Below are 12,245 nucleotides of genomic sequence, written 5' to 3' on the forward strand. Positions count from 1 at the left end.
CGCAACTCCCTAAATGATGAAATCCAATGATGAAGCAAATTGGTTGTGAACAAGTGGGTTTGGGGAAAGCCCCAATTTGAATATGGAAATACTTCCAGTACCTTTGAAGTGTGCTCTAAGGAAGGGATTTTGCTGCCTTTATTTTTCTCCTGCTCCTACCATTTCTTTCCCTTAATCTCTTTCACAATCTTTCTCTTCTCAACCATTGAGAAGAACATAGTAAGAAAATCTATTCTTTCCCCAGTGACTAAGAATGCGGAAAACATACAAAGAGAGCTCCAGCCTGTGATATGGCACGTTCTCACAATAATAATTCAGAGAAGCTTTTGGTTTATAGAAAATCATTACAAGCTCTGACAGGACTTCAGTGAGTGCCTTTGAGGAAGCCCTTATGAGAGGAACCAGTGACGACTCTGAATCAGGGATTAGAGTCTTTGCATCGTGAGTCAATCAGCTTTCTGTTGCACCCTTACTTTCAAACCAATAAAGAAACAGATACTGGAAAGAAACTGTTAACAATAATGACACAGGAGACACATGCAAGATGATTTGCTGTGATTGAGTTTAATCTGTTCTCCTCAACACTTCGTCGCACCATTTGCAACCAAGGAAAAATTAAGGGTCGTTTTCTGTCAAAGAACAAGTCTCCCAATTTGACTGAATGCTCTAGTATGACTCATATTATGGGCATTTTTGTATAAATTTAGAAAATCTTTCCTTTTCTCCTATATTTGCTATCATCTGGTATTTGACAAAAGGAATAAAATTACTCTTTTTATACTTTCAGGCACGTATTAAAGCTCTTCCCATCAAACACATTCTCTCTCTCACACACGCACGCATGTGTACGCACATGCACACACACACACACTCATCCACACATAAATACACACATACAAATAATCCACAGCCAAAGCATTCAAACCAGGAATCAGGAAAAGCATCTTGAATACTTTTAAAAAGTCTGTATTATTATAACATTTGCTGGCAAGGCTATAAACAATAACATCTATTAACAGCCTATTTTGTAAAAAAAAAAAAAAAAAAAAGAATCCAGCAACTTCAGCTCAGGCTAAGTTTTGCCGTTTACCGCTGACTTTTTATCCACCATTTCGCAGTATATTGACTATCTAGGCCATTTCCTTTCAAATACTATTTGTGACGGCAATTGCCCTGTATCCCTGACAGAGACTATTCTCCATGAAGTTTTCTGGAGTGATTGAGATAAAAATAAAAATGTTCTGATATTTCCCCCCAGGAAAGTGCCAGTGGTTTCCGGAGCTCAAATAAGCTTTAACTACATCCCACAGAGCATCGCCTCATAGCGTATTATTAGTGTGATCAAAGAGGATCAAAACACGTTCCCAGGAAGGCCTAAGCACCATCCACGTTGGACATTATCATGTGAACGTGCCACATGGAGCTCTCCGTTTCCGAGTGTGTTTCCACTGTAAATTGGATCGCATTTATGTCAAGGAAGACCTGTATTAACGACAGCGACCAAAACAAACGCTCCCTCTCAAGATGCATTTTCACCTCCTTGGGAGTGCTTGTTAGGCGTTCACGGGAGAGCAGAAAAAAAAAAAAACCACAGGCTTACTCAACCCAGGGACAATTGCGTTAACTCAGCGTCTACATTTAAGAATTCATTTTTGCTTCCGTCAGGAGGGAAGAGAAACAGGTCACCATTACCCGCTTGCCAGAAAAAAAAGAAAAATTTCTCTCTTGTTCAGTCATCTTGTAAAACCAATCAAGACGCTTCATGTTATCAATGCACAGAGTCACCCTGCTTGTAACCTTGTGATTCCAGGGTTCTTGTTAGCACTCATCATCAGAAAGTTCCTGTGGAGTCCACCTGTTTACAGGAGAAGGGACATCGTGTGCAAAACAGAGCAGTTATTCAGTTACAGGTAGCCTGTGGCAGATCCCGGACTTTTGTGTCTGATAGATCTGATTTCAAATCCTACCACCACTTGTCCCTCTCCCTGCATGATCTGGAGACCATTACTCAGTCTCTCCAGGGCTCCGTGTGTCTGTCTAGGAAACTGGGATAAAAGACACTACCTAGAGAAAAACGGAGGGTTGTATGTCAAAACACATAAAAGGCTCGGACACACACCAAGCTGTCCTTAAATATCCATTCTCTTCTTCCCTCTGAACTTCATGGTAGCATTAAGGTGTATTTGTAATCTAAGTTTTTCAGGTTCCTCTGCCCTGTATGTATCCAGTGTATATCCCTGCCTCAGCGTGAGTGTGCCCTGCACAGAGCAGTCAAAAGCTTACAGTCAATAACTCACCATCATCGATTTACAGCATTCAAGGATGAAAAACAAGGCTGCAGACTGTCTTCTCACTTGGTTCTTTTGGTAGAGGAATTTCAACAATTCCCTGACGTAGCATTCCAATCCACAGATGCTAGACATCGATTTCCAATTCAATGCCACCTTCAGGTGAGACCATTTACTATTACTATTAATTACTATTACTATTACTATTACTATTACTATTACTATTACTATTAAGTAGTTGGTACTACTGTTTGCTGTGATCAAATTAAAAAATCTTCATAAACTAGAATTTAGATTTCTCAAACGGAACTTACACTTATTTAAATTCAGGGTGTTAGTGTTGTTATAATCCAAATCCTACTTTGGGGGGAAAAAAAACCCTGTTTTTGGTAAACATTACTGTAGCCCTTCTGTGGACTTTACGGCAAGACATTTTGTGACTTCAGCTAAAACGCTCTATCTCCCGCACGCTGTAATCTTTTGTTTAGGTTACCACATTTCTTAGTCAATTCAAAGTGTTACCTAACACTTTATTGGAAAACCAGAAGTGCAAAATGAACCCCAAGCACTCCTGTCACCATGGGAAATGCTGACGAGACACATTATATGCATTATATCTTTAAGTTGTTAAAAGAAAAAAAAACTGTGTGATTTTTAAAAACCACATTTGGGTATTAGGTGTAGCAGAATCAGAGGAATTCAGTGCCGAAAAGATATTTATAGAGCATCTAATCCAATTCCCTTATTTTATAGACTGAGAAAACCTTCTTCGGCCTAAGGTTACCCCAGTAAGTCTGTGAATCTGTCCACCCAGTGCAGGGAATATTTCAAACTGGATTAATCAAAGCAGAGTTCCTGAGAACCTAGGAGAGGGAGCAGAATTGCGAGAGCCTACGTGTGTCTTCCCAAATTCAGTCATTATTTCAGAATTTTAAGCATGGGAAGAATGGAGGGAATTCGAAAGTGAATATGAAAACTAGACCATGCGACTCATATTTAGGAAAAAAGAACACACACGCGGCCACAGAAACAAACACGTGCACAGCCACGTGCCTTGGAGGGCTGCGCACGGCCTGACTCACACGAGGTTTCGGAGAGTCGCAGCCGGGAGCAGTCAGGGGGCCCCACCCACGTGCGGGCCGCTGCCTCCCGCCCAGCCCCCGGGGGCGCGCGCGAGCAAGCCTACGTGTTCATCCTGATCGTCGGGAGGGAAAACAGCCCCGTTCTCTGCTCACGTCTTTAAGTTAGGGAAAATACAGAGGATGGGTCATTCCTCCCGGCAGTATTTCCCTCAGGCCTTTCCATCTCTTCTGGGGCTGATCCTGGGTCCTGCGGTCCAGGTGATTTCCCATCACCACCAGTGTCACTGGTCAGACCCCCTCAGGAGCCTCTGGTACAGCGGCCTCGAGTGGGTCAGTGTGATGGGCGGGGGTGGGGGGCGAGGGGAGATGGAGGAAGCGCGTGTATTGGGAGAGAAACTCGAAGGTGAAGTTCCAGGATTCTCAGCATCACTCTCGGGGAGGACGGAAGTTGGTGAACATTCTTCTGGGACACTCAGCCTATTAACTACATAGATGCCGACTGTCCCGGGACGCCTCCCCCTCGCTGACACGGACACCCACTTTCCTTGGGGCCCCAGTTCTACGCTGTTTCTAACTTTGATTGTAAGGCGAGGATATTTAGAATAAATGCTGCCATTGACTTGCCTCTAGGCCTCTACAGATTTCCTGAAGGAGAGTTTATTTCTCAACTTTTGTGCTTTTAACAGCACCTATGATGATGTGTTGCTTATTAAATATTCAGCATATGTTTGTTGATATTAAAATTATATTGTCAATACGTGAGAGTAAAAGGAATCCAATTTAAGTTAGACCGTTGTAATTTGGGAGGGCTATTATCAGAACACCTCTCTCTGCAGAAGAATTCTAAAGTGGTAAGATTTACCATTTCTTGAGCAGTATCTATGAGTCAGGCCCTCTATGAGTGCTCAGTATAAAATGATCTTATTTGATAATCACAGCAACTCAACAGACAGTCCTTTGAAAAAGTCATTCAGCATCTTTCCAGACAAAAACAACTAGGTCTGTGGAAATAAGAAGTGAGAGGTGAAGCACACAGATGCCAAACACAGAGTCAGAATTAAGTCTCAGGTCATTTCACTGTCAGGGCTGGGCTCTCCCGTTCTCTGACACTGCCATCTCTGAAATACAGGCAAAACCAACAACTAAACAAACAAAATCACATCTGACTTTGTTAGTCTACCGAAGGTAAACAGAGGAGGGACAGATGACTGAAAATACACTTCTTATTGTCACCTGCTCAAATGAAGAATGCAAACGTTATGCATTAGACAGGTGTCTTCAACTAAAGTCTTCTACTGGTAATGGAAGGACAACAACGATTTGGAAGAGGGTTTTGAGACAAGAATTGGCAACGTTTGGTGCATCAATAATTGCAGCAAAGGAGAGTGGAGACTGACAGATGATTAAGGTTTTGTGTCCCAATGGCTCAAAGACCATCACTGCCACTTAGAAAGTTCAGGAAAGAGGCAATGAGAGGTGGCAAGAGCAGCAGAACCCACTGCACACCGCCCCACCACCCCACCGCCCCACCTCTCCAAACCCTGCGAAAGGCGAGGTGGGGGGACTTGAAAAAAATACAGAACATTGACTCTAACCTCTGTCTACAAAGATCTAAACATGTCTTACGTGTCATTTCAGTAGAAGAGCTTTTTTATGAAAATAATCTCAAGGTACTAAACGCCTTTGACAGTAAATGAATCACAACGATGCTAAATTTTAATGCTGGCCATGTGGTTGGACTGTGTGCACACATTTCTTACACGTAATACATTTTGGACTCAGCGAAGGGTGTGAGGAAGGAAAAGGAATCTGCGACAGGTTCAGGAAAAGAGAAGATGAGAGCTGCCTGGAGGGGGCGATGTGAGTGGCCCAGACTCAGGAGTCCGGTTCCATCCCTGCCCGCCACCATGTGTGAGAAGGAGGCCTGTGCTCAGCACGTAAGAGCAAGGAACTCTGCCGCGGCCACTGGAGAGGAAACGTCAGATAGGCAAACCACGGCGACACCAGGCCACGCGTGAAGGCCTCCTGTGCGCGCTCTGAAGACAGCCGATGAGAACTGCCCCATCACCATACCGATGCAGTGTACGGATGTGCGCTTTTTCCAAAGAACAATACTGTTTCTCAATGGGACTCCTTGATGCAAAAGGAATCACATGAATAATCACCTAGAAACATAGAGTACTACTTCCTCCTTCTAATCAGGGCAATAAATAATAAAGAGGAGAATTTAAAAAAAAAAGAGTGAAAAATAATTTAAGAATATTGCATAAAATAGATCCACACACCCTGAAAGACTTCTTATTGTAAATTGGCTGTAGTGTAAAAATAAGTTAAAATTACTTTAATTTAAACATAATTTGGTATATGCAGCCTTTAGCAGATACTGAAAATAAAACAGGGCCCAAAGAACCGTTTTTTAAAAAAAATTGGATTTCCACCTTGTCCCATAACACTCCAGCATCTTCTTTTGACTTGACATTTACAGCCTCTAAAGAGCTCATTAAAAACACTGCATTTTCTAAAATTTACTATTATTCTCAACTTGAAATAGAAATACCAGGAATTTAACAATTTCTGAGGTAGATGATGGTTTAATCTCCTAGGTAAGGACAAATAACTTAATTGTTTCCATCAGCTTCTCCTCGATGGGAATCCCAACTTGAGAAGCCTTGTTTTATCTGTCCTCTTTTTCAGGAAACATGATGGCTACAATGCCACTGACTAGAGAAGGGGTTTCAGATGGGAAACCTTGTTAGGCGGATGACACACTGTTATAAAGGGGCTCTGTCTCCATTAAAGTTTCACATATTTGTTTACTAGCAGAATAAGATGAGATAAACAGAACACACAGCAAGGAATCTAGGATTAAACAAAATAAATCTCTCCTGACTCAAACCTAATAACTGGCTTCAGAAGCTCTCATAAATTATTAGCTTCCAAATCATTCAATGTGCCTGAAACATAGAGTGTGTCACTGATGTACTTGAAGTTCACCTAAGAAACTGGATCATCAAAATGTGCCGACAAAAACTGCCAGCAGCGATGGCACCTTGCAATCAATCACATATCTGTTTCAGAATTATAAAGTGTCTGAGAGCTATAATTTCATCTGCTTCGAGCTGCATATCATTTAAAACTTTATATTCTCACGGAGAAAGAAAAAGGAAAAACATTCGTCAGCTGCGGCTTCCTCTTTATAAAGACCCGCTGTTTCCACAGCACCTTCTGGCTTCCTTATTTTAATTTGTGTTTCAGAAACCTTTTTCCCCCCAAGGGGCTATGTGTGATATATCGTTTATGAACACAGTAGTACAGTCAATTCCCAATTATCTGTCCGAAAGGAAACCTGTGGTGGTTTCGATTATCCAAAATCATTTTATATTTGACTTTCAAATACATTATGTGCATTTTCCCTGGGAGGTTTACCTGCCTGTTAGAGCTTTGCTAGAACTAATATTAAAATATGTTTGCATTCCTTGAGCTCATATCAACCGACAACAGTAGGCAGCATCCCAGCAGTGGGCAGCAGGAGGAAGTCAGCCTGGGACGCAACGTTCCAGGAAGAACTGTCAACATCAGCTGCCAGACGTGGGTAATTGAGAGGTGGCGACAGAGGTATTAGTTATTTTTTTTAATTCCAAAGAAAAAAATCTCTTTGAAGCATTTTAATGGAAAAGACCATATTTTAAAATATTAAGTAAAAGTCAGATTTTTATTTTAGCTTAACTCTTTAGCTGTGAAGCACAAACTCATTTAATTAAAAAGTATGGAACACTTTTGTGAGTGGTTATTTATAGTTACAAGTTTGTTATCAGGGAATAGCTATCCATCTATCATTTTTATCTTAATACGACATCAAGAAACGATTCACTGTCATTGGTTATTAACGGCTAATTTCTTAAGGATTATTTGCTACCTTGATGCATCGGAATTAGAGCTAAAGGCAATGATGAGCTAATTAGCTCAATCTACTTTTAAAAATTAAATCACCTCATTGATTATCCCGTTTCCTCATTTCTGGTCTCACCATGCTTTTAAAAATCGTGTAAATATTCAGCTGAATGAACAGACATATTCTTTCCTGCCACCCTAAAAATTAAATTTTAGGAAGATAAGATCATATTTATTCTTTTAAAAAAAAATTAAGTGATTTATTTTTAACAGAGGTACCAGGGATCGAACCCAGGACCTCATGCATGCTAAGCACTCGCTCTACCACTGAGCTATGCCCTGCCCCCATAGATGTTCTTTATTATTTAGGAAGAATATATAATTATAGCAAGTATTTTAAACCGTTAATGCTGTTCATTCATTGTAGATATGACGTTAGTTAAGAAAAAGTGGATATTGTTACAGTCATCAAACAATGGCCAAAATTGACACTCGTGCTTTATCAGCATAATATGAAAACATTAAATAAGCTCAAGAAATGCTTTCTCTATTTCTCCTGGGAACCAGACTGAAAAATCAGGATGCCAGTGCCTGTTTCATAACTGACACTCGCCCACGTGTTGGATCTGTGAGATCTGGCAGGCAGCGGGCCTGTCAGATGGCAGGTGGCTGGCCGCTGAGTTGAGTGGAAAAAGGCAGGTTGTGGAGGAGAATGAGCGATGTCAGAAGAGCACCGTCCAAGGCAAACCGAGAGAGCTGGTCATCACACAGGAAGAAATCTTTTGAACGTTAAGTCAGAAAGAGCTTTGAGCTGAGAGATCCAGCCCTTTGATGGTACCTTGAATGACAAGCTGCTCAGACAATTCCTAAATCCATATCCTAAGGCCCTCGTGCTCTTCTCTGTCGCATTTCTGCATCTTCTGGTCCTTCTCCCCCCCATCCACCCATTGCCTCTCCCTACCACTTCCCTGCGTTTTCTAAGAGCCGCAGTCATACCCAGAGAACTCTGCACTCTTGGCGACCCAAAGTGTCCCATCTTAAGCAAGAAGAAAGCCAGACTTTGAGTAGATACGAACAAAGGAATTTCTGGACCAAATGTGGAGACACAGAAAGAGAGGAGAGAACAGGCATAGATTTTATGAGACAGAACTCAGGAAAAATACTGGGGGTCCTGGCTCTTTAGGTATATCAAGTTTTGCAGTTGCCTTGTTCAAATTTGATAGTAGATAATCTTCTGAAGTTTGTCTTCACTATCGCTCAGTGGATTTGAGTGTAGCTGAGCGTGGCTGGGATGATGGGAGAGGGAGATTAGGAGGTGTAGATGGTCTGGGGATGACCCAGTTTGACAGGTAGGCGGATGGAGGGGACAGTGACACCGCTGATGTGCTTCAGTGATGAAAGGCTTTTGGTATTTTTGAATCATGGATTACACAAAATAACACAGAGACAGTTTCACCCTACCTCTAACATGCAGAGATATTGGAAATTTTCTCTGAAAAGAGAATACACTTTTCGTAGGAGATCAAAGGCTGGAGACCTTAGATGGGCTCTCCAGTGAATCGATTCTTCTGCTCTCATTGGATTCAATCATCTAAATCAAGGCAAAGCCAGTGAATCTAAAATGTTCCAGGCAAAATTAAAACCTAGGACTGAGTCTTTATGCCGTCCTTCACCCCATCCAATCCGCCTGCAATCCTGTTAGCTTTAAACATACACACCTTTCTCCACCTGCACTTCCAGTCTCCCCATCTAAGTTGTCATGACTCTCTTTTCAGAGCAACTGAGATAGTTCAACTGCTACCCTCACTTCCCTACAACTCACTGCTCACGGAGCTGCCAGTGTTCCTTTACCAACATCAATCAGGTCCACCGCTCAGAACCTTCACTGGCTTCCCACTGCTCCCAGGATAAAACCCAGATGCTCTACCGCGGCCTAGAGGCCCCTCTCGTGGGATTTAGATGCTACGCCTGCAAGCTCACCTCCGACAACCGTCTCCCTGGCTCACTGATGTGCAGATCAAGGGCGTCCCCTGCTCTGGGCTTCTGCACTTACTTCTCCCTCTGCCTGGAGTACTGTTCACCCAGTTCTTTGGTGGGATGTCTCCTCCTTATCCTCCAGGCCTCCACTCCGTGCTACCCTGCATTTTATTTCCTTCATAGCATCCAGCATAATATGGAAGGTCTTAGTGCTTTGCATCATTCTTATTTGTGTAATATATCTCACCACACCAAAATTGAGAGAGGGACTTCGAAGTCTTCTTCTCCTGTAAGAACACCCACCATGTAACTGATACTCAATGAGTGGTTGTTGAATAAATGCATGGAAGGTGGAATCTTCCCATGAGGACCCACCTTCCACACTGAGTATCAAATGTCTAACTTACGAATTCAGGCAGACAGTCAATCTGAAATTGAGGTAAGTAGGAAGTAGTTAGGAGATCTAGATTTTGTGCTAAAACTAGAGACCTAAAATTCTTTCTTACAGTAAAATTATCATCAGCCAAAGTAATCTTTAAAGCAACTATGTTGCAGGAGGTGAAAAGCTGGGGTTCTGAGTATCTGGAGTGACTGTGTTCCAGTGATCCACCCCAGCAGTCATCAGCCCTGGAATCGGGGTTTCTGGAAAGAGAGTCACTAAGAATAAGAGGAACAGGACAGCTGAGGGAGGGCCATCGTCAACATCTGACATTTTGTTCTCTCATGGGCTGTAGCAGGTTCTTTGCTGAAGGATGCAGCGGGTTGATTATTACTATTAAATACTCTTAACAGAGGGGCTGGAGTTGGCAAGCAATGCACCAGAGCAGACAGCTCAGTGACTTATCACGGACTAAAACAACCAGCAGTAACAAACAACTCAAGAGCAGGTTTCTCACTCTGTTTGTATTTAACTAGAGAATCTGGAAGAGCTGCTCAACTGTTCTAGATTTTGAACTTTCAAGTTGTACATTTTAAACAGATTTCTCTCTTATAAGCATTATCAAGTAGGAACTTTTTCAATAAACATGTTTGTAAAACAGTTTCAGAATTACATAATTATTGTAAAGATAGTAGAGAGAGTTCCTATAAAGCCCCTCTCCAGTTTCCCACATTATATGGTTTATCTGCCACATTTAATGAACCATTATTGATATATTCCTATTATTTAAGTCTACACGTTTTTTCAATTTCTTCAGCTTCCCCTCCCTTCCAGGATCCCATCCAGGACCCCACACTGCATTCAGTCATTGTGTCTCCTTAGATTCCTCTTGGCTGTAACTGTTTCTCAGACTTTCTGTGTCTCTGATGACTTTCAAGTTTTGCAGAATACTACTCAGGTATTTTGCAGAATGTCCTCCTATTGGGATTTGTCTGTTGTTTTCCTCATGACCAGACTCGGAGGGTGAGTTCTGGAGAGGAGGACCACAGAGATGGAGCGCTCTTCTCATCCTGTCACATAGAGGGTCCAGATGACCAACAAGGCTGTTGGTACCACTGCTGATGCCGACCTTGACTGCCTGGCCTGAGGCAGGCTCGCTAGGCTTCTCCACGGAAAAGTTACTCTGTTTCTTTGGTTAAAAAATAAATTCTCTGTGCACAGCCCGCACTTACAGACCGGGACATTCTGTTTCACCTCCTCAAAAGCTGAATCACTTTCCTCCACAGGGTATTTGTCTTTTCTCTTCATTTATTCAATCATTGACTTATACCAGTATGGCTCATTGACATTTATTTTATACTTTGGGTTATAATCCAATACTACTTTATTTTACTGCTCAAATTGTTTCAGCTTTGGCCACTGGGGACTCCTTCCGACAGCTCCCGTGGGCATTTGACACCTTCCCATCATAGTGTTTTGTTTTGTTTTGAGCATCTCCTTCCTTTCTGGAACTATAAGATGCTCCAGGCTCTTCTTATATATTTTCTGTCCGAGTCCTAGAATCAGTCATTTCTCCAAGGAGCCCTGGTTCCTTTCACTGTAAAATGGTATTAGAAACCAAGATCTGGGTGCTTGGTATTTCAAACAAAAATTTTGACCAATACTTTATAATATGCTCCAATACTGTATTTGTCAATACAAAATAAAAATCTACTCTGAACTATCATATAAATGTTATCAACATTATTTTTAAGTCAGCTATAGAATTAATCCATAATAATTCCATAATTTCATCATATGCTATATAGAAACTAACCTATATCCATTTATGATATAGAAATCTAGGATTGTGGAAAAATAGTGACATTAAAAAAAAAAGGGTTAATTTCTTTTTCTGGTCCATCTGTATTAACCAAACATATCAATTATATTTCTCCTTCTAAGATATGGGGATCTGGGGCATGTCCTTTCTTTTTTTCTCCCTACCTCAAATGAGTAAGGAAAACAAACAAGAAAAGGTTTAATGTCACTAACATGGATTTTTAATGGAATAAACTTGTTAAGTTTCACTGAATGGAGCTACTCATCCCATTAAGAAGAGACAATCTCATTTTGTTGCTTTTCAAAATTAATTTTAAGAATGATAACTTATCTTCTACCATGAATCAACTTGCTTTAATTATTGGTAATTTAACAAATTTTAATCGTATCAAGAAAATTTAATCTTAAATATTATATGTAATAATTTTTAGTCATTTAAATAGAGTTGAAGAAACTTAGGTAATTTAAACTTACTTAAATTATAGAGGAAAGTTCCACTCCATCAACATTGTCTCTTCTATCTCACTTCCCCCAGTTGGTTGGTTCTTCCAACGGTGAAGGAAAACATTAAGAGTACTCTGACAGCATCTTGCTGAGGATTTGAGGGTGAGCAAGTCACCAACATAGGACACAGCCTGCCAGGATCACTGTCTGGGTGTGGAAAGTAGGAAGGGGAGCGTAAGTGTTGGATCTCAGCCTATCAATGGGATATTATACAAGATTTACATCCCATCAGTAAGGTCAACCATAAACCACTTCAGTTACCACTCATTTTTTTTCTCCCAATAGTCAAAGGGAACTATTGAA

Source organism: Camelus ferus, chromosome 26 (genome assembly GCF_009834535.1).
Source record: "Camelus ferus isolate YT-003-E chromosome 26, BCGSAC_Cfer_1.0, whole genome shotgun sequence".
Taxonomy (NCBI): domain Eukaryota; kingdom Metazoa; phylum Chordata; class Mammalia; order Artiodactyla; family Camelidae; genus Camelus; species Camelus ferus.